This window comes from Pleurodeles waltl, chromosome 6 (assembly GCF_031143425.1).
Source record: "Pleurodeles waltl isolate 20211129_DDA chromosome 6, aPleWal1.hap1.20221129, whole genome shotgun sequence".
Lineage (NCBI taxonomy): Eukaryota > Metazoa > Chordata > Amphibia > Caudata > Salamandridae > Pleurodeles > Pleurodeles waltl.
The window spans coordinates 813,870,976-813,895,455 of record NC_090445.1 but is presented as its reverse complement, the minus strand read 5'-3'; the positions used below and the strand labels follow the sequence as shown (position 1 = coordinate 813,895,455).

Genomic DNA, 24,480 nt, shown 5'->3' with positions numbered 1-24,480 from the left:
TAAAGGCTCCAATTTTATTTCTCTCAGAGCCAGGGTGACCAGGCGTCCCTGATTTTCTGGGACAATCTCAAGCTGTTACCATTTGTCCTTGGAAATTTCAATACATTTAACGTATGTCCAGGGCACAAGTTGGGGGTGGATGTGGGTAGACGGCGTCCACCCACTATTTTCACAGGGTGGATGCTGCTCACCCTGCCAAGAAGCTGGGCTCCATTGAAATATGCTGAACGTGTCCCTGTGTAATTTTCAGCCACCGGCCACATTCAGCAACGTCTGCACGTTGTTTGCTTTCATTCTGAACAGCAACGTGCAGGCGGCGACGGGCCTTTGTTAGTTTAAATTCCAACTGGGCCCAAAACAAAGGCTGAAGCTGAGGGACCAACAGGTCTTCTTGTGTTGGAGTATCCTTGGCTGGGAGCTATCTGGAACCTCACTCCTAGATGCAAATGCAATGGAGAGGAAACAAAGGCACACAGCTTGTCATTACTTCACAAGCACTTAAGAGAGATATGATTTTGACTTTGTTCAGTCCTTTTACAAGAGCTATGTAAGAATGTCAGATGTGTTTTTCTGTCCTAAAATTTACTCATATAGCAATTTAAATCCTACTATTTTGTTTTATTTCTATAATAGCAGTATTCATCCCAAAACAGGCTGTCAGATCCCTTTATATCACAAGGCTTTTTAACCGTGAGCTGAGGTTTGCTAAACATTGAATATTGGATAACCACATCAGCTTTGGTAGGACAGTAAAATAATTGATCTGGTGAGTAGGTTACTTATTTTTAAAAGGCGTGCCACTATCCAAAAGGTCCAAAACATTGTCTTGTATGCCATCTTGTCTAGTTTATTATCATCGCTGGGGAGTTCAAAAGGTAGAATGCGTTGAAACGAGTCATACCACTTCATGCCTTTTTCTAAAATATTTGTGGCTTGTGAGCTTTTGGTAAATGTAGACAAAAGAGTGGGAACTGGAACAGTGGCATTGAAACATTGGCATATGAGGTACAGAATTCAAAATTACATTTCTTTCAAACAATTTAGGACCTGATTGAGAATGTGGAGTATGGTATGTACCCCATCAGGTGACGAAGTACCCATCCTCCACATTAAGAGATTTCCAGCACACATGTCAAATCATTGGCAGGATCCACCGTCACAATAGTTCCTGTCAATGTGTTAAAAGTTTTATTTGTTACATGGTACCCTCAAATTGATGGCTATTCATCACCCTTTAAACATGTATTTAGTTTTTCATAAGACAAACTCCAAAGCAGGTGTTTGTTCTTGAAAACTGAAAAATGAAAAACTAATGACCCCCACACCATGGAAGTTGTCTCACTTGGTGCTGAGGCTTCATGTAAATATTTTCACTGTCACCTTTTTCACTGTTCCACCCAGCAGTGACAGACAGTGAAAATTGGTTATCCGACTGCCCACTCTAAATCAGGTGGATGCTCAAATTACCAAAACTCCAAAAGAACGTATCCTGTTAGGTCGTCGGACCACTTTGTTGGTGACAAAGCACGCTCTATCATCGAGATACTGAATGTTTGCCCACCTTTAAATCAGGCAGGGCAACCAAGGTTTGGTGGAGAGGATACTCCATCACATCTGTAATGGAGTGCCCTCTCCCTCAAACTCTAAGTGATGCCCTTAACCTGAGTCCCACAATGCCCTAAAACAAATAATATAAGACTTTGATCTGCTTCAGGCATTTGCTGAAATTTTCAATCTGCAAGGATGGCACCTCGTCTCTGAGAAAATAGCACAGGAATTCAGATTTTTAGATGAGACTCTTCCGGGAGACTCAAGGCCTGATTTAGAGTTATGGATCCCATCTTCCATATTACTATTCCATAATATCCTATGGGCATTGTAATACGATAGACGGAAAATCTGTCACGCCAAACTCTAAATCAGGTCCTCTGATCTCTAGGCTGGGGTGGTTGCAGATTATCAAGTGACACGTAGTTTTATGGGTAATGGTTTGAGTTGGCTATTTGTACATTTGTGATCAAGGCATCTACGGTGTCTGTTTCATTCCTCATCTTTCATGTGGATATCTGCCAATTTATTATAAAGTACTGCTGGAAATGGCCTCTCTGCAAGGTCACCCCCAAACGTTTTTCCATCCTCTTCTTTTTTTTCTGACATAATTTTTGCTGGCTTTACGACTCTGGATACTTTACCACTGCTAACCAGTGCTAAAGTGCATGTGCTCTCTCCCTAAAAAAATGGTAACATTGTCTCATACCCAATTGGCATATGTGAGTTACTTGTAAGTCCCTAGTAAAGTGCGCTTCATGTGCCCATGGCATGTAAATTGAATGCCACTAGTGGGCCTGGAGCACTGGTTGAGCCACCCACATAAGCAGCCCCTTAACCATGTCTCAGGGCTGCTCTTGCAAGGCCTGCGTGTGCAGTTTCATTGCCACTTCGACTTGGCATTTACAAGTACTTACCAAGCCTTAAACTCCCCTTTTTCTACATGTAAGTCACCCCTAAGGTAGGCCCTAGGTAACCCATGGGACCAGATATTAAATAGGTAAAAGGCAGGACACATACATGTGTGTTTTATATGTCCTGGTGGTGGAAAACCCCTAAATTTGTTTTCTCCTTTCATAGGCTAGCATTAGGGCTCTCATATACTGTTTGAGTGGTAGATTCTGATCAGAAAAGGGTAAATAGGTCAGGTTTAGTATGGCCAGAATGGTAATAGAAAAACCTGCTTAGTGATGAGGTTGGATTTTATATTACTATTTTCGAAATGCCACTTTTAGAAAGTGAGCATTTCTCTTCACTCAAATCCATATGTGCCTTATAGCCTGTCTCCAAGCCATTTCTGGCTGGCCTGCTTGACAGCTCCCTTGTGCATTCCACCCAGACAACAACAAACACAGGACACTCAGTCACACCTGTACTCATCTGCATACTGAATGAGTCTTCCTGGGCTGGGAGGGTGGAGGGCCTGACACTTACATTTCAAAGGCTTGTTGCCTGCCCTTAAACAATGGACGGCCAAACCCCCTACTGGGACCCTGGCAGACAGACATGTTCTGAAAGGGGACCTTGTGCATTTCAAACCACTCCTTTTTAAGTCTCCCCCACTTCAAAGGCATTTTTGGGTATATAAACCAAATACCCACCAAATCAGACACTTCTGGGCCTGAACCTGCAACTTGTCAAGAGAAGCTGCCTGGCTGCCCAAATACTCACCTGGACTGCTTTGTTGTGAAGGACTGCTACCTTGCTGCTGCCCTGCTGCCTTTCTGGCCTCTGACTTTGCTGAAAAGTGGTCTCCAATGGCTTGGATTGAGCTTTCCTCCTGTTTTCTAAAGTCTCAGGGCCAAAAAGACTTCATCTCTTCAAGGAAACTCCTTGTGCGCTGAAAATTGATGCACAGCCTGCTGGAAATGACGCACAGCCTGCCCTGAGAAAATTGCTGCACAGCCGATCTGGAATGATGCAACCTGACTTCCAGAGTGAAGATCGATGCAGCGCCTACGTTGCGACTGGAAATGTGATGCATGACCCTACCTGATCGACGCATAGCCGAGCTGGAACGACACTGCCCGACTTCCTGAGTGAAGAATCGGTGCAGTGCCTGCCATGTGACATAAAATTAAATGCCTCGTCTACCGGATTGACGCAATGCCTGTGACTTCTTCCCGCACACCCAGGATTTTCCCCGCATCATTCCTGGGCATCCAAAGATCCCCTTATCGCAGTGAGGAAGCAAGACTGCATGCCAGAAATCGACATAAAGCCCCTTGCAGCGTGGAAAGAAACAACACATTGTCTGTGCTGCATCAGAAGATCCACAATCTCCTCCTCTGTGGTCTCCATGCCTGGTAATTTTGACGAAAACCAGGTACTTTGGGCAAACAAGACACATCTGTTGATTTCTAAGATTTAAGACTCTTTTTAAACTTGCAAAAGTGATATCTCAACTTGTGCTTATTGAATCTTGATCATTTTGACCTTAATTTAACCAGATATGTATCTTATATTTTTCTAAAACCTGTGTGGTGTGTTTTTGTGGTGTTTTCACTATGTTATTGCATGATTTATTGCACCAATACTTTACTCATTGCCTTCTAAGTTAAGTTTGAGGGTGGGCACAGGATAAATTGGATTGTGTGTGACTTACCCTGACCAGGATTGTTATCCTTATTTGGACAAAAGTGAATACCTCTGCCAACTAAAGACCCCATTTCTAACAAGTACCCTATCCATTTCTTCAAATGTCTGCAGTTCTACACTGTATTCTTTCTACTTTCAGTATTAGTCATGACGCACAATGCGCTACACTATGCTCCCTTTTAATTACAAATTTAATATAAGATCAGATAAAAAGAAAATAGCTGGATATTATTATGCTTCTTTAACAATTTATGGTAAACTATTATTGTATGATTGATGAATATTCGTTTCACTTATACTGCCTATTGCATGAATGGTCAATAAAGCAAACTAATATCAAACAAGCACAGGGCTTTGTCCCCACCATGTGCTTTTTCACTAAAAAGGAAGAAAAATTATCGTCACATTTGTCAGGATTGCACAACAAGCGGTCTCTTCTCTTCATAATCAAGAAGCGTGATGTGCCTGCTGCTCACAAAACATATCCTGTGTTAATTTTCCACAAAGAAAGCAATCGTACTGTGCCTATTCACCACTTAAGCGCATCCTTTCAGTTTAGACACAAAAAAGGACACTCTGTGCGTGGTTCCACGAACACAAACCCTGTGTTTTTTATCACCACACACGCCCCTCCTGCAGGCTCTTACTGGCGTGGAACCTTCCTTACAGCAACAAATCCTGCACGTCCTGAACATGAAAATAAATCATGGACATATGCAGAGGATGTCATATGCACGGTAAATGCCCTTCACCCACATTCTGTGGCAGTGGCAACCCCAATCTTATTCTCTAAAAAATTGCACACGTTGTTTACAGGCCATGAAAGTCTGTGTTTCTCCTTAAAAAATACACCCAGATAAAATTCAAGAGAATTCACATTGGTTTAATGTTACACTGAAGCTCTTCGCAGCTGTACATCTCCAGATTTTGCACTGTCTTCCTGAAAGTATACCCTGTAGGCGCATCATAATAAAAAAGTGTGTTGTTTCAGATGTAAAAACACGTAGGTGGGTTCCTACACTATTCCTGGCCTCAGAGACAGGCCAATAAAATCGTGTTGTGGCTAAGAAATAATAGATAAATACATGAAAATGAAACAAATGATTGTATTACAAACAATAGAATACTGTAGAAACAGTTTTCATATAAGATAATTTGTTAAGCAAATCGTGCAGGTAGGCAAATCAAAAGAATTTCATATAAAAAATATAGGGCCTCATTATGAGTGTGATGGTTTTCAGACTGCTACACTCGCTGTGGCGGTGGGACCATCGCACTCCAGGTGGGCCCACTGCCACATTACAATCCTGGTGAGTGGGACCGTCTAAAGATCACTACCAGAAACATTGTTCCCGACGGCTACCAGAAACATTGTTCCCGACGGCTGACAGCACTCTGGGTTGTGCTCAGCCATGGCAGCGTTGAACTCAGCACGGCCATGCTGATCACATCTTAGCTGTCCGCCAGCCTTTCCATGGTGGTCACCTCGCCAAGGAAAGGCTAGCAGACAGCTAGTGCCGATGGCTACTGGAGCCCCCCTGCCCAGCAGCTGCAGGAGCCCCCCGCCCAGCAGCATCAGAATGCGCCCTGTCTGTCTGCAAACAGTGCACATTCTGATGGTGGTGTTGTGCTATGGTATTGGTCTGTTCCCGCTGGTCAGCCCAGCGGGAACGTCATTTTAAAATAATCCCGTCCGTCCGTCAGTCCGCCATGAACGTAGAAATACGAAAGGGGGTGATGCCACCGGTATGGCGGTGGCATCCTCCCTGTGGCATTGGCAGTCTCGTGGTGGGACCGCCACTGTTATAATCAGGCCCATAGTGCAACTTATAGTAAATTGGAAACACACTGATGAGAAGTGGACTACATACAACTTATTGAAGACATTATGATCAACTACCATCACACGGGAAGCAGCCTTAACCACGACTCATGAACAACGAAGTCATGGACAACGAAAGAGGAACAACGCTTTTGTTAACTACGACTTCCTAGTTCGGTGCCCTAACCATGCATGTGCTTAACCACGCACATGCGTGGTTAAGGCACAGATGAAGGGAGTCGGCTGAGGAGGACCACGTGATCAGGTAAGTGGGGTGGGACTGGGGTTGTTTTAGGGGCGGGCAGGGGTGGGGGGGGTCAGGGTATTTTGAGTTTTAGGGGATGGGGATTGGGGTGGTTTAGGTTTAGGGGCGGGTGAAGGGGGTTGGGGTATTTTTAGTTTTAGGGGTGGGTTGGGGTGTCGGGGTATTTTTAGTTTAAGGAGGTGGGGGTTAGGGTGGTTTAGGTTTAGGGGCGGGAGGGAGGATCAGGGCATTTTTAGTTTTAGGGGGGGTGGGGGGTGGGGTATTTTTAGTTTTGGGGGGTTTGGGTGGTTTAGGTTTAGGGGTGGGGGGGTTGGGACATTTTTAGTTTTAGGGGCAGGGGTCGGGGTATTTTTCGTTTTAGGGGGTGGGGGATCCGGTGGTTTAGGTTTAGGTTTAGGGGTAGGGGAGGGGGGTGGGGTATTTTTTGTTTTAGGGGTGGGGGTATTTTTAGTTTTATGGGCAGGGTGGGGGGTCGGGGTATTTTTACTTTTTGGGGATGGGGTTGGGGTAGTTTAGGTTTTAGGGGCGGGGGTTTGGGTGGTTTTAGTTTTTTAGTGGCGGAGTGGGGGTCACGGTAATTTTAGGGGTGGGGGTTGGGGTGGTTTTAGGTTTTAGGGGCGTGGTGGGGGATTGGGGTGGTTTTACGTTTTAGGGGTGGGGTTGGGGTGTTGCAGTAATTTCAGGGGTGGCGGTTGGGGGTTGGGGTGGTTTTTGGTTTTTAGGGGCAGGGTGGGGGGTCAGGGTAATTGTAGGGGCAGGGTTGGGGGCTGGGGTAGTTTTAGGTTTTAGGTGTGGGAGGTCACAGTAATTTTTAGGGGTGGGGGGTCAGGGGGGTTGCATGCTGGAACCATGCATGCCATTCACTAATGCCTTAACTAGAAATGCCTTTACAATGAAAAATCATTGTTAAGGCATTCGTGGTAAAGGCATTAGTGGTAACAACGCGATTGTTCTTCCGACCGCCTTGTTTAGGCATGCGTGGTTCCAGCATGCGTTGTTGCAACATACATTCCCATCACACCGGCATAGAATTTGTGACTGAAGGGTGAAAACAATTTTCCCTATGTGACCTCAGCAATGCCTCTCACTGTTTGAAGGATGGCACTCACTTAAAGACATACTCTGGAAAAAGGAGTCCTAAAAAGAAGCTAAAAGCACAAAATCAATAAAGATGGGATCTTCTGGGGGCTTGTGAATGTGTAATAGTTTGTGTACAGTGACCAGTAGTTGGATATTGTGCCAAAGAGAATGCTCTATAGGCCACACAGGCTGCCATACATATTATTTTTTTCTCTCTGAACGAAAAGGATGGCTTACAATGCATGGCTGGTGACTGGAACTTAAGTGCTTGCCTTGATTAATCGGCTTGTCCTGTGCACCTGCAGACTGCTGTCATTTCACTATAATCACACTGTGTGTAGAAATGACTCCACTCTTTGATTCCCCACTATTCCCATATATAGGAAGAGAATGATATCTCATGACCTTTATCCTTGATGAAATAACTTGTTTGTTCCTGCAGAAGCTGTGTTAGTGGGGGTGACCAAAACGCAAGTATGTTTTCGTTAGAGTAGTAAAGACCCAGATCACTTGCTCGCATAAAGGCTAAGTATTTCAGGACCAGTGAAGCTTCTGTATAGATACCTGTTGAATCTTAAAAGGTGCGCAAGTATCTGTGAAAAAGGTAAACTGCTGGCTGCAGGCTTTATTAGGAGATGATAAAAGGGAAATCCTAGTAATGCAAATCTACTTGTGAAGGACCACAAAAAAAATGTAGTCACCCCCTTGAAAGTAGAACCACAAATGAATACATACATAGGTAAATAAATACACAAATAAACAAATAATAAATAAATACATAAACTTTCCATCTTTGGCCTATGAAAACATATGGTACCCGGAACTGTTGCATCTTCAGTTAAAAAAGGGTGCGCGCCCGCTGCTTTTCAAATGGCAGGGAAGGTGCTGCTAGGTGATCAAAGGAACATTGTGAATCAGAGTGGAAGACCATCCCATCTCCGCTCACCTCATAGCCAAGACATGGAGCATGTCTCGGGAGTGGGTCTGGGATGACAGACACCACGATTTGCGAATGTATAAATTCTATTAATGCAGATAATCTCGCTGATGCTGTTGCAGGGATGAAATCTGTTCGAGCACGTGACTGGCCTCCTGAACAAACAATAACCTTTACAAAATGACGCGTAAATCGAGCAACCTGGATCTAATTTTTAATTATGAAATTGTTCCCCTCAATCAAAAGACGAGCGGCCAATGTACCGACTACAAATTTAAGGCATTTACTAACATTAAAGTAATGAGTTGTTTTATGCGCAGAGGAGTGCTATCCCACTTATAATGTGCTTAAAAATGTGAGATTGATCGCTCTAATTGCCTCGTATGGAATTGATGGTCACATTTAGGGTAATAAACAGCGTTTTGAAATAGCTCTTGGCTGGGAAATGAAGTCATCGGCACTAGGAAAAATTCCATGCCACAATTTCTTAATGGATTTTTTCTGATAACAGAATTGCAACGTGGTATCTTGCAAAGGCGTTCTCTAACACCCTGACAAGAAATTCATGATTAATTCTTGTAATTACAGGTAACAATATCGGAATGCGGTAACCCTAGGTGCCTTCGTGCCGAAGTGCCTTTTAACCTGTTCCAGGCAAGGATCATATTATAACTTGACAACAGCTTCCAAACTTTTGTTTCTGTTTTAAAATCTTAATTCCCTCTTTTTTGGAAAGTGTAATTCGTACTTTCAGCGTGTATTACAAAAGAGAAGTTGACTGACAATAAAGAATCTCAGGGTTCTGTTATCTGCCTCATGTTCCTGGTTGTTCTTCATCATCTATAGATTTTAACGTACCTCCTTGCTTCGAAGGATCCTATGTCTACTACAATTGTGGATTTGTTACAGTCTCGTGTCTCCAGTCACAATTTTACCCCACGAGTTTTCTGGTACTTTCATGACCATACCATATACTTTCTTGAGAACTAGGGCAGATTTAAGAAAAGTGGCGCTGCACCCAGTGCAGTCCAACTTTCCTTGCGCCCCTTAGTGCCCCGCTACCGCCACCATGTGTGCCCCATATTTAAATTTTTTCACTCTATTGATGGTTCAGGGTTAGTGCCAAAATTTTGTACATAGGGGCCTCATTATAAACCAGTGGTGTGCTCCTTTTTAACACCTGTGGCACAAGGAGTTACAAAGTGGCGCAATGCATGCACTGCGCTACTTTGTAAATCTGGTGTGGTGTTTTTGCCATAATATCACCACATTAGCATAAAAAATGATGCTAATGTGGCGATATTATAGTGCAAGGGGCTCTTAAATCTGCCCCTATGTTTCTCTCAACCTTCATTGCCAGACAGCATCATGAAGACTAGTTCTTTGTGGGTCTTGGCTCTTATGCAATAGTCAGATATATGCAGACAGTAGAAAAGACCACAGAGATTGTGCAGGTAGTAGAATATACCACAGGAATCATAGACCAAAGGAATCAGAGAGTAAGGGTGTAACTGAGCAAAGGACAGACTGATGAATGACAAAGCAACATTTTGATCTATGTACCTAGCACATCAGACTTAACAATCAGCACCTTCTTCCAAGGAGGAAGCATTTCCAGGAAATCACACCAAGAGAAGAGAATACTTTTGCTTCCACAGGTTTCAGATTACATTTTATGGGCTTTTCATTTGTAGGTAGCCTTTGTAGGGGTCTACTGTGTTAACCTGAAACATGGTTTTAATCAAGAGTAATTACCCCTCTACTTGAATTATTGACACCTTTGTGACGATGAATTGCCTGGGGTGGTGTTTCTGCCGAAAGAAAGGCCCTCTCATAATGGGTCCTTAATTGTTGAATTTGAAAGACCCCCATTATTTTACACCCACAGCTTCTTGATAGGAGTGGGCAGAATTGGCAGATTTTCATTTCTTGACATTCTGTTGACCTTCATTGAAATTCTGTGATATTCCACAAAGGGGCAGAGTGGGCACAGCAATTTACAATGCACACATCTCAGTGCCTTACATAACAGAGGTTTCCAATCCAGTGCATACCTGTTGATGCCCCTGCATACTTATCTGAGGGCACCAAGGGGTACGTGCCTTGTAGAGGTACTTAAACAGTGCTGAAAGTGGGAGCAGTCCCTCTATGTTTAAAAGTCACTACAGAGCAGGGTAAAGCTTAATCTGCAGTGATTTTTAAAAACAGAGGGACTACTCTCTCTCGCAGTCCTATTTAACTATCATTGAACCCATAGTGTTGCCTTTTCTCGCTAAAAATATAGGGTATTACCTTGGGTGCCAACAATTCTCTAGGGCTTGCCTGGGCCTCAAAGTCAATATATTGCTATCTCCTTATAACCTGTACTGTGTGATTGCCCTTTCTTCACCCTGCAATGCATGTAGAGCCCCACTGGGTACTATCTTCCTATGCTCTGCATCCATGTGGACCACAATAACATCTGGAACCTGTCCAAATGGTCCTCTTCACTCTGCATCTAGTTCTTGATGTGCACCCTACCCTTCATGGCATCCCTTGCCCTAGTGATCACTGTTGTCAATGACTCCCCATCTCCCCACCCTCACCCCTAAGCTCAGTGCCTGAATCCTGGTATCAACACTCTCTGTACATGGGAACATATTTTCTTTGGTGCAGAGACAAGAAACATCCACAACAGTGAGCTGGCCAAGACCACCCCTCCTTTTCTGTTAATCCCTCATGGTTATCTTCCACTTTCTTCATGCATTTGTAACTCACTCCTCCATATCTGTTGGCCAAAGGCTTTACCCACGCCTCTCACCTGGTAGCCCGTGTCACCAAGAAGGCCTCCGGATGAGGACCTTCCTACACTTGTAGAACTCTGGGTGTGTTGTAGGCAGCTCTGTAGCTACTGGGGCTCAGTGGAAGTAGCTCCTCCTCCCACTGATGCTGCTCCAACTCGACTGGCTCCTACGCCAGCACCCGAAAGCCCTGGGCAGCTGCTCTGTGATCTGCCATGTTAGAGTTGTTCTGTGTGCTGGCCTGAAGGGTGCTTGCCCATTAGAGGAGCTTAAACTTGCCACCTGCGTTCCACCCACACCCTCATTTGATAGTCGAGGCACTAAGAAGCGAGCCTAAATTGACAAAAAGAGAGGACATTAAACAATGCCACTTCATTGAAAAATATTGATTGTAGTAGGCAAGGCAACTCAGCAGAAGTAAAGGAATAGGGAGCAGAGTAGTGCTGATTTAATCTCGCTCGCAGAATGGCAGAATTAATCAGTAATTCCACATTACATGAGTAATGCAGAATTATTGAATTACTTAAATTCTGCCTAATTCCACCCACCCTTATTTCTTGATGTGAACCCAGTGATCACAGAATAAAAGAAAGTAAAAAAATAGTTTAATATGCATATGAAATTTCAGCTGATCAAAGGCAAACGCACCTTCAGTAAGAAAAGATTCCAGATTTTAGCCACCATGTAGAAAAACAAGCGACTGCCTATGCACAGACAGAAGAGGTTCGGAGTTTGAAGATGAATTGGACTGTAGTAAGTATGTTTTTGCTGAAGAAAGAATTGGACGATGTGTTCTTTCTTACTTCCTCGAAAACTTTGTTACCACCTTTCTGATATAGTGATGTCAACTTTTGCTCAATTTTCATCATTGATGAGAAATACTGTGGAATTTCTTAATTGAATTGCATTTTATTGTTAACTGCCTAAAGTGGCACAAACCCACTCTCAACAACACATTTCGTTTAAAAAACAAAATATTGATAATATAAACATTAACTGGTTCAAGAATTCCACATTTTCACCATTTAGGCCCCTAATCCGAGTTGTGGCCTAAATTCTAACCCCCTGTACAAAAAACACCAATACTGAAACAGACAGAAACATGGCAATGGTAGAATTCCAGGTGACACAAAATGGGATGTTGATTCCTGCTCTTTTCGTGATCAAATTGAAGTAGGGAACATGTGTATAATATGTACAACCCTGAGCAGAGTCCACCAACAATGGCAAAACAGATGTCTAGACTGCCAGTCCTCGACCACTGGTGCAGTCAGTAAATAATGGTAGGGAGCATGGGCTTCTGATCCCGTCGAACCACCTCCTCATCTACTGACACATGAAAGAAAGGCACTTAAGAGCCACTATTCAGTTTCTCATGCTGTTTAATTATTTGGACAGGGTGCTGGCTGCTACTATATTCTCCCTTTGTCACATTGCTAATGGGACTGAATCCCTGGTGGTATATTTGCAAACCAGGATTAAAGATGTTGAAAGCCCCGGTTTGTGTGCAATGCAAGAGCAAGAGGCAGAGGAATATGAGCAGTGGCTATTGCAGCAGCAAACCCACACATAAGCCAGAGGCAGAGCTGCCAATAGCAGGGTAGTGCAGTGACACTGGGGCCACAACACAGCTCCATCACTTCCATCTGGGGTTAGGGTGTCCTGCTTCCCATGGTGTATTTGGTCTGGCAGTAGTACCCTGCAATGACACTGGCACCTACCACACTTTCACTTCAGATCTTTGCCTTTACTTGCATTAAACATTTTTTTATAGGATTGGAGGATCCCTAACTATAAGAGCGGTTCTTTGAAATGAACGAGCCATCCTTCTTCATCCGCCATCTTAACATAATTAATGCTGCAGTGCGAGTGTGCTGTAAAGGCACAGAAAAGACGATAGTGATGTGAAAGAATTGCCAAGAAGCTGTGACAAGCAAGTGCTACAGGATGGAGAGTGAGAGAGAGAGGGCAGTCCCCTTCGCGGATATTCACGATGCATCTCACCGCCACGGCAAAAACAGAAGGAAGAAGGAGGAGGGAGGGCGAATGAGACCATGCGGCACCGGTTGGTCTGCATACTTTCGTGAGGATAAAGCACTTTCTTGAAGAACAGTAGCAAAGACCGAAGTGATGAAGGGACGAGGGGTCAGTAGAGACAGAGAGCTAGCATGCGCAGAGAAGAAAGTAAAAACGAGGAGAACTTTCAGAAAGTTCATGGATATCATCGGGCATCAAAGGCCCGCCAAACGTCTTCTCTGCAGGACAAGGAACCTCTTTCAAGATTCCGGCGGACATTTCCAGATAACGAGAGGACAGATGTGACAGGTAAATCAATTGATTCATAGCAGGATATAGCAAATGAAAAGCATGCTGAGCTACAGGCAGACCCAAGCAGGAGGGCAGAGCAAGGGAGGGGTAATGAAAGCCCATAAATGGGCATAATGACATTAAACCACGAGGGAGCGGGGGCAGCTGGATGAACGAAAGCCAGGAAATGCAGATACCTTGTCTGTAGAGAGGGTGTATCGGGGAAAGTGAGGAGATAAAGGCACCAGTAACTTTAAACAATGTTACAGACTGGTAGGACGATATAATGGGGGAAATGAGAAAAAAACAGAGCCTAAATGTAAACAAAGGGCATTCTGTACGCAGAAAAAGAACAACTATTAGATATTGCTAAATATGCTGGAAAGACGTGAAGAAGGGATTGGCAGCATCACTTACTCCTGACTTAACCTTTGCCAGCCCACTGCAAGCAGATGTTATTTTTCTGGCTCTTTTCATATGTAGAATATGCTTGCATTCATCGTGTTTTGAATATAAAATTTTACTTAAATGTAAAAAATCCGATGATATACCTGCAAGTGCTCGTTTGTATCTGGCATAACTATAGGTATGCAACTAGCATTGTAAACGGTTTTCTGCAGTAGAATAAAGTTGTCTGCAGTTAATGGTAGGTGAGGAGTAAATGCTTTGAAAACAAATCGATGGAGGCATCTGCTGATGTGGAAAATAAAAGATCCTACAATTCAGCACTCAGAACATGTCAACATCTATCCACAAATATGAGTCAGTGTGAAAAAAAACTCTTCATTACTTTACTTTTTGAAAGATAGCAACATCATCCCCTGTAACACTGAACAAGGGCTTCACAGCGGATTCGTGGGTGCCTGCATCTTACTGCCCAGTTTCCTACATCTTGTGAGGAGGCTTTGGACGGTGGGACCCTTGCAGAGCTAAAAAAACAATGCTTGCTGGATGGAAGCATGTCCATGTAGCATTTTAAGTATCAAAAACAACATTTCCTTTGGGTGGTGGTCATTTGAAGTAATTCGTTGATCAAGGTAGGGCAATCAATGCTAATTACTCTCTGATGCCCAAGACAAAGAATGACTTCTTAACACCCAAGGGAATAATTATTTCTAATGCTTACATACTAACCAGGTTCCCAGAATATTGTTTTGCCCCAGTAGCATTGTAACATGCATTTGCCAACAGGTGTCTGAGTTAGGGCAACCGTAAAGGCAAAAACCCTTTGCAGCATGGGATCATGGCTTGGTGGGGAACCTTCCTCAGAGTTGGAGAAGGCCCTTTGTAGTGTACGAAGAGAAACACAGGCACACTCCTTTGCCTGCAAGTCTAACGCAGCATGGGGAGATGTGCTTGGCAGCATATACTAGACAGTATAGGGTCTGGCGTTTTTTTTTGCAATGGGTCGCCAGCAGCAGATCAGGTAACAGAACAATACAAAAGTCATAGTCAAGGCAAATCATTTTTCTCTGTTTAGACATGTTACAGAAGGAGGGACGATCAGCTGGTCATTTGCCTCAACATTTATCTTCATTCACACTTTTGTCACATTTTGGAGGCAGATGGCCCTAGCATGACACCTAATTCATCAAGCTTTTTTGTTAAGAGGATATTTTTTGTGTAGTTTTATCAGTCATAAAACTATACTCCAATGCTCGAACAATTTGTGTTTTATAAACTATATTATGTTTTATTTTAAAGACTACGAATTAAATTTGATTTTCATTAGTCCACCTTTATCGCTTTCTTTTTATTTCTATTAATCAGACTTTCCAGTTAGTCAATTTTGACATTTTGCTGAAAGGACTTTTATTATATTCCTATCCAAGTTCTTGGACTTGTTAAACAAGAGATAGGTCTGTCAAATAAAGGTCAAATGATTCAGACTGCCACATTTTGGCCTCTTCGTCATTAGAGAGAGGGTAGCATCCATAAATCCTTGAATTTTTCGCGACAGTACAACCTTTATGACAGTAAGACCTACCCATCTTGATGTTGTCATTGGCGATTTGGCAGTGCGCATCTCAGGTGAGCTCTGTATTTATAATATGCTTGCAAAGCAAGCGGATACATGTGTTGAATATTACACAGAGAATATTACACATAGATCTCATATGGGAATTTGGTGGCAGCTGTTTTGCTAAAACCGTTGCACATGCCATTCACAGTAGACAATACACTGCATGTGTATTCTATGGGGTGGTAGAAACATAGGTCACCTAAATGTTCGGTGGAAGAGTATATTGTAAGCTCTATGAGAAACTCTGGCATTCATGACCACTAAGCCTACTAGCCCACCATCTTTTTATTGTAAAGTATTATCTCTTTGTGTATTTGGATTGATGATCCCATTTATTATTATGTCCTCAATGACCTCAGATGGTTTTCATACACTATGTAAGCCTCATCCACCCACATCCCTATGATATTGATCGTCTCTCCGGGAACCTTGTGGCACAGTGGCCTCAAGGCAGCATGTGCTGTAATCCTATAGATTATGTGCGGCCCTGCGCCATCTCCAGTGCTGTCCATACAACAATCGGACATTAGTGGAATGTCCCAGCAACAGCTTGTCTTTTTACGGCTACTTTAAGACCAGCTTTAACCTGATCTCAGTTTAAATTTTAAAATCCACCACTTGTATGCTGCATATTCTGTGCAGCGGCAAAGTCCATTCCTATTTCATTCACTGTCATTTCTAAAGACCTTAATGCCGAGCTGTGTTGGTGAAGCTGTATGTAAAATGGTGGCACAGCTAGGAAAAACAACTGTAATTTTCCAGTACTGTCAGCATGAGTTGTGGCCTAATTTAACCAAATAGGTTGAATAAATTTTCAAAGAATTTGAATTAAGCAGAATGAGATCCTGTTAAATTTTGGGCAATGGCGATAGCTGACTGATTCGCAAAACATAATAATGAGTACAAGAAGTAGTTCTCCAGTAGTACTACTTCTCCTTACCCAAAAATGAAATGCACGTAGGTAAGGGTGCAGACCTCTGCCTACACCTGTCCTGTCACTCATCCCCAGATTTCTCTGTCATGATTCGAGAACTACATGCACATAATTCCACATTGATGGTGTAAATGTGAAGTGGCAAGAGGGAGTGGCTGGAAAAATGTGAAATCCCTACTGCAGTGTGCAAGGAGGAAAGAAACAATTAAGGATGCTCAATGGAAGGAGCATTTAATTACAAAACACATCTGAAAAAGGGTTCACTAAAGTCACACTCACCTGTATTTCAGTATTACTGCAGCCCAACAAATTAACATCTGTTCCAGCCTAGCACTGCAGTAAATCACGCACCATGCATGGCCACTTCTTTGCAATGAATCAGATAGAAATCAACAGAGATAGGGGATATCATTATTAGCACAAAGACTTTCACCCAAAAAAAACAATTCAGTAAAGGAAAAAAATCAAAAAAATCACTTTAGAAAACTTGAGGCACATAAAAAGAACATTGCAAACATATTAAAGTGATAACAAATAATTTGATTATGAAAATGAGATATCACTTTAGACGATGCAGACACCTATACAAATCACACAGCATGTATTTATTTATTTAAACCATTCATATAGAGAACATGAACAAAATAGGTGTTAGGGCAGTTCACATTGAAGCATGCGAGGCATTACATCGAGATGGGGATGGTAAAAACTATTTGGAAGCCATCAGAATAGCTTAGTGGCCTTTGAAGAATAATCTTAGGTCTATGCAAGGCTGATGTTGGTTTAGGAATTGTCTCCCATTGAAAGTGAAGGCCTCTTTTAATCAATGCGCATTAAAATATAACTAAACAAAGACGGCACTTATCATGCAGTTAGGCTGTCATTATGACTTTCAACATCCTCTCACCTCCGAGGCCACCAAACTGTAATGATTTGTTTATAATGAGTATAGAAAAAAACACGATCTGCGGCTATACCTACACAGCAGAAGTTAATCTGTTTTCTGTGTAAATAGTAAACAGACTGAAGTTGGCCTTGAGAAGAAACAACTGCAAGTGCAGTTTAAACTAAATCTGCATTACCTTCCCCTGACTCCTCTGATGAACTTTGCCATCTTAATTTCCAGTATGTTTTGGGCTTCCCACAAACTCTGTAACAATTGAAAATTCAAATCATTCAGATTTCTTTTGAAATAGTTTTACCCAGTGCTAACTGTGACCCCTAAGGATGATGGATTTAAATATACTTGGGAATTGCCCATCCCATCTATTCATTTATGCTCTCTATAGTAATCCATAATGGTTTTGGCAAAAAGAATATATATCAATTTTTATTAACCCTAGTGTTCGACAACATCTTTTGATTTTGCTAAAATTAAAATACAGTTATAGTGGCGTTCAGCCAACCCTCTGTATCTATTGGTCTGCTTTTGTGTCGTTCATATTTCTGTCAACGCACTACAGTATACAGCAGTGGTTCCCCACCTTTTGACTTGTGTGGACCCCCGCTTTATCATTACTGGAACCCAGCAACCCCCATTGAATAATTATTGGAATCCCAGGGACCCCTCTACTGCGCCATTATTGGAAGCCAGGGACCCAGGCCCAAACATTGTCTATGATTTAAACCGTAAAACAATATACTAAAAATACAGAAACTAGCACTCCATCAAGCACATACACACATGATAACACACTTTATTTAATTTGCAAACAAATAAAATAAAAAAGGTAGGAAGGTTGGAGCTTTTTTAAATTCAATTGAAGCCACACACCATTCATATTTTTTTCTGTTTGGTGCATATGCACTGCTCCCATAAATCAGTCTGAGGATACCAATTTAACGTTTAGCCTCCAATCTCAAATTCCTTGACATTTACAGTGCATTTTAAAATGTTCAGTTGTACAATTAACCACTTTATTTATATAAACTTTATTAATCTGATAACATTATTTAATTTTCTAAGCAGTCGCGGGCCAACTGAGGAGGCTTTGCGGGCCCCCAGGTCTCCCCAGACCACAGGTTGGGAACCACTAGTATACAGCATGGAACAAAGGGTCATCCTCTTCAGCTATTGGCTATTTTCACTGTGAATGACAACACTCTGCCCTTTCTCAAGGAGCGCATCCACATACAAAGTCGTTTCTTTCAGTGCTAAAGAATACCATGGCAATGTGGCTTTTGTGAGCAACAGTAATATTTTTGGTTTTAGTCAATGTTTGTTTAGCTTGATGAGGACCCAGTAGCTTTCTTAACAATAACGTTTTGTGAAAACCATGACAAAATAATCAAAAATTGACAAAGCCAAAAGATTGCCTGCTATTGAATGACCCATTGTCTTTACCAATGTTTGTTATGTACTGTAATGCATTCGGTGGCAATAACTCGCAGGTGTGTTACCGCTGCGAGACCGGTCATATCTCAATCAGACTTACATTTATTCCCCCTCCATATGGCTGATTATCCAAAAAGCACCCAATGCCAGCCAATTTCTTGAGTTAGAGAATATAACATTCTTCAGCCGTATTTATTTCAATCCATAAACACAACAAATGTTTTGTTTTCCATATACAAACCACAATAAGTACAGTACAACATAGTGTTCGCATGGGCATTTCTAGTACATAAAATCTCCTAGCAAATACTCCATTGCTAATACATGAATACATGAAATATCATATCAAAATAAGGAGTCATGATTGACCACCCTCAAGGCCCTTGTGGTGCTGACTGATCAATTGACTTAATTGACTTCGACCCAGGGCAACACCCTGCTGTTCTCTCCATAAGTTGTCTTCTATAAGGCAAACTCACTTGCCTCCTCAAGACAGAGGGAGCTTGAGCCAGCATAACAGCTGTATCCCCAAACAACCATGCCAGAGCAACCCGATACAGGGATTCCCCCTCGCATCCCTTTGGGAAGTGGGCCTTGGACATTCGGGCCATATCTTGGCCCCCATACCAGCCCACCATCCTCAGTATCTCCAGGGCCATGTAATGAAGTACCCCGGCTGGCTATGGACAATTGCGGCTTCCCCAGCCTTTCAGTAGTGACCACATTACCCCTGCCCCAGATTGAGCTAAATGCTTAAGAATCCAATTCCATCCTGAATTCGCCTGCACATATTCTTGATGCCAAGGTTGTCTACCTATTTTTTGTGGCCAAACATGACTCCTCCTCTGCCACAGGCCTGGGTGGTTTACAGACCAATCGAGTCTCTCCCCAGATTCTGCTACTTAGTGCTGCGAGAAATGCCATGCAGCCAATGCCATTACGGTCTCCAAACTAGACTTGTTGCTCCCAGGCTAACTAATGAACCTCATCCCTGTCCAAAGACAACTGTTCCACTTTCAAATAGCCTCACCAACTTATTCAAGCCTGTAGAGGACTGGCCCAACCTAGAAACTGCTCCCTAGAATGACATAACACCATGTAATGGTAGAGCCAGTACACTCTTTAGTTCAAACGTCAGGAATGTCCTCTAAAATTGCAAAAAACATTGCCACCCATGTGGAGGGTAATGACTGCTAGAGGCTGTAGTCTCTGCATGTGACCTCCTGGGCAAGCTGGAATATCCCATCTCAACAAAGACCTCCCATCCCATCCCAGTAAAAGTGAAGGTCTGCTTTTTCACCCTGTCTGTTAAACCGTTTCTGGGCAAAAGTTGACTTTAAATGCCACTTGGAGGCGTGACCAAGGATCCATGCACTGGCTGTAACCATGTGACCTAATGATAAGATTTGAAAGGAGAGAAAAAGAAATACCATCAGTCATATAAAAGCAGTGCAAGTCAATTTTAGTTACATCATGTTAGGTAGCATGAGGCCCTTCTGACTCAGGCTTTTCCACTCCCCTTTCCTGCCACAGGGTAAAGTTCCGTTCTTCTGGGAATGAGGGAATGACCCTCTCCCCTTTCAAACAGAGGGTGAACTTAGTGTTAACAATGATTATGGACCAGGTGTTTTGAAGGAGTAGCTCGTGAGCAACTAGCAGCTCTTGAGCTACCCATAAGTAGCTCTCCTGTGTGTAGGTCAGCCTACCAAAACTGACAAGCTTATGTTTAAATGACACATGCACAGTTGACCTTATGTGGTCAGTACTAAAGCTCAGAATGATTGTCAGCAACAGAAGTATCTTCTAGTACAAGTGTGGCTGCCACCGGCAGCTATATCTGCAGGAATTTCTGCATGACGGACCCCTGAAGCTAGCTGATCGCCCCTTCTAGGTTCCCCAGCTTCGATCCGGCAAAGTAAGAACACTGCAACTGCTAAACAACCCCCGCAGTTTTGCCATCATATTTTGACTGACACTTCAAAAACCCCAACAGAACATGAGGTTAAGCAAGGGCTCTGTGGTGACCCAGTGAAGTTTGAGAAGTGGAGTGATCTTTCCCTAACAAATACTTTCTTCCCCATAGTTTCCTCTATACCATATATATGCCTATAATATGCGAAAGAGTGCCTTTGTGCACCTTTTGAGTACTCTGACCCGAAGTGACCATGCACTTGTTAAATCTGAGCCAAGGAAGTTCATCGTAAATTTGGATGCTGGATCCTCCGCCTATTAAGGAGGTCCATAGTGAGCTGGTAGGACTGAAAAAACGACCAGTGGCGTAAAGATTCTGCCATATCAATGTGTGAGCATTAGATTGTATTATGGCTGTTTCCTGAAATTGAGGTAGGCTTTGGTGATCTATGGAGGAGCATATAATCTTAGGAAAAGAAGTTCCTGCTACAGAGTCATGCAGCCCTTGAAGTCTGCTGAGATTCCTTCTCAAGCCCCTCTCATCCCGTTGCGCTTACCTCCTGGCGAGGGAATGGGAAGCTGGCAGTAGCTCTAGCATATCAAATTTGCCATTGCATATGACATCAATAAAGGCAATCCCAATTTCAGGTCTTATAGCACCAACAAGTTTGTCAGTTATGGCCCAGCAGTGCAGTTCATTAATGTTTCCCTAACACCTTACCTTTCAAAAGAAACATACGGAGAGATGGCTAATTATGCCTATTTCATAGGGTCACACGCTCAACATATATCAACCTTGAGGAAAACACTGCAGATAACACAAGAAAGCCAACATTCAGATAATTAATCTAAGAGAAAGGGGATGTTAAAGTTCCCTATATAGTGCCTTAGAACAGCAATAGACACCCAAGACATTACTAGTAAATAAAATGTGTTCAGAACAAAAATGGAAGCCCAGTATGTGATGCAACACCTTTCATTGACAGAGCGACTGATATGAAGAGGTGGTACTATGTAGTGCTTGATCAGCCACATTTACTAGAAGTTATATAGCGGGTGAGATAGCTCAGCGGGTTGAGTGTTTATTGCAGAAACGTGTGCGCAATCTGCAGAACCAAGGTAGTTTTCAGAAGTCTAATGAAAGAAGTACCACTGGGTAGTGTAATAATAAAAGGGAGCAATGATCTGTCAATTAAATATTGTGCTATAAGCTGCTAAAGTTATGGCTTATACAAAGAGCCCCTTGTATCATGCAGCAGGAGAGGGCAGAATTATGAGACAGGGTTTAGTAAATTATAATGAAATAATGAGAACATAGCATGGAAGCAAGAGATTTGTTAATTAAATGAATAGCAATTGGTTCTTAGAAAAACCAACCAGAGCCTAAAAGTACACCTTTCAATACTATCACTTTCTCATGCGGGCATGTGCAATGTGGTCAACTTGTGCAACCATAATGTCCTTTTCATGACTAATTAGAGGCACCTTCTGAAGCCAGTTGTAACAGTCTTTATAAATATTATGCTTGGTTGAAATGTAATGTATACTGGCAGAAATTCCCAGCATTCTGAATTTCGAGTTACTGACATTTGGGGATTTTGTTGCAATTTTTTTATTATATGGGTTTGAGTTATTTTCATTTAAGTGAGTTTGGTTCATGCAAAAAATATCTTGGTTAAGAGACATTTATTTCACAAACCAGTTTCCCGCCACTATGCCCCCACGTATCTCATGGAAAACCCGCTAACCAATTTCTTAAACCATCCAAGATATCCTTGTGCTTTGTGGCCACACATAAAAGGTAAGCCTCGCACTCTCCACCACAATCCATGCCTCTGAATATCCACTCCACACGACATGAAAAAATGGGGGTACCAAACATGGAAAACACCATCTCCCCCCAGAAAACGGGTGCAACACAGTGCTGCATGCAACCTTCAATCGTGTTCAAGGCATCCTCTGAATGATGCAACGTGGCAAAAAATCCGACCATCCAACTAGCAAAATCATCCTTCAAAATCACCACCAAGCAAAAAAGGATCTCCGATGTTATGCCGAGCCTCTGGGCCAATCCCAAAAAAGACATGAAAGTAGGAGCCAGCATCAACATCTACACCGTGCTGCCTTCTCCTGCTACTGCGCAAAGCTGACCCTCAAAATGATCCAAAACCAAACCAAGAATGAGGCACACACCAACCCAAAAAGAAACATCATGCTACCCCCAAGAAAGCTGCCGCTCTTCTCTGCAGCCCACACCATTGTACACCCACCTCACCTCACCTTTGCTCCCACACTGGCTCCCCCCCACACGAGGGCTCCGACATGGCAACGAGTGGCACCTCCAGGCAAAAAAGTAGAAAAAAAGTTCTTGACCTATCGCCACATCAGAAGCCCCCGGGAGGTGCCCCTCAAACATCTAAAGAGCAGGTGGGGGAAAAGGAAGCACTCCAGTACTTGAGCAGGTAGGGGCGGTGTCAGTAATCACCAGGTGGACCCAGGCAGTGATGTGTAATCTGGGCAACATTGCCTGCTACTTAACTTGTCCTGCCACCCCTGACAACTGCCCAGGCACCGCCGCCAGCGATGGGGCAACCAATAGTAGTGCAGGTCCCCTTGGAAGAGAGGGACATTCAAAAGGTGGCCACTGTTGGCCACTGTCCATGACTGGCCTGATATGGCCCACACTTGTCTCCAAGGGCCTGCGACTTGGCAGCTTTGCCCCTTGTCCATAAGTCAACGTAATCAATACAAGAGAATATTCCACATTATTCTTTATGGTCGGTTCTACCCTAAGATTATTCAGAGGCTTAATAAAGTTGTGGTGAAATATTTTTCAGTTACATCTTAGAACAAAATGAAATGATATGCAAACAAGAAAACAGCTTTACTTTCATGCTTTACAGGCAGAAAATTACTGATTACCCCATCCACAAAAGATGCTTGTGTAATACTTTCCATGATGCATTAGCAGAGGTTACATTATGATAAAAGCTGCACAAATCTATGGCGAGTCATTGTTCATTGGTTAAATAGTTTTCCGACTGAAGCTGTTTTTAAGGTTTTGTGTAATTCAAACCTTTTGGCACTCTGAGCGGCTCAGCAAGGCCTGCCTGCTAATGGCCGGGGACGTGCAACTAATGGCGCGGGTACTTCAATGCTGTCAAGCCCGTTTGTTCGTTTGCTTCTTTGAAGCCACAAATGCAAATGATTCCGTTCTCTTAGCTTTGTGATCCAGGTTGAGCTAGGCGGGGGATTCACACCGCCCTTAAGAACGCCTGTGGTTATTTCGCATGCATTATTTATTGAAGGTTTTTCCTGCAGGATAACAGTTGAATTTAACGTACAATGATTTGCCTCATGGATCCCCCCATGCTCCTAAAAGCAGAATGCCGCGCCATCAATCATGGCCTAAGCAAAGAATTAAAAAGAAAATCAGATGAACCTTCCCACCAGAGGTGATCTGTTCCTTGATTAATATTGTACAAGATCACTAGCGATCTCAAGCTGTTAGTGTCAGCCGTTCACAGAACAGCAGAAATATATATTTTGTGGGCTAAGCCGCTACCGGTTCCAATCAGGTAGGAAAAAGAGTAGTCTCAAAGGATAAAGAGGCATATTTGAGAACGATTGGAAGCTACTGCATTGCCAGGAGAGCACTATTCCACTTATCTAGGTCAATAGATTTAAACAGGTCATCCATACATTACCTGCCAGGATTGGGAAATCGATGTCAGGTGCCAGCAGTAAGCCACTGGCAGACAACTCCCCAGATGCACTGAGCAGTAAACAAACAGAAAGGGTTTAAGAACACTAAAGCCCTGGATAATTTCATCAACTTGTAGTGCAACTTTTCAGCTTGGAAAGCGACTTATGTTCCCAAATATGACATTTAGGCCCATATTTATACTTTTTTAGCGCCGCATTTGCGTCATTTTTTGAC

General features: G+C 42.9%; 1 protein-coding gene across 1 annotated transcript in view; it reads left to right on the top strand.

Annotated features, from left to right (window-relative positions):
• Positions 1–24,480, top strand: part of SORCS3 (sortilin related VPS10 domain containing receptor 3) — a 2,578,554-nt gene that overhangs the window by 11,504 nt on the left and 2,542,570 nt on the right. The gene's annotated exons all lie outside the window — the stretch shown is intronic.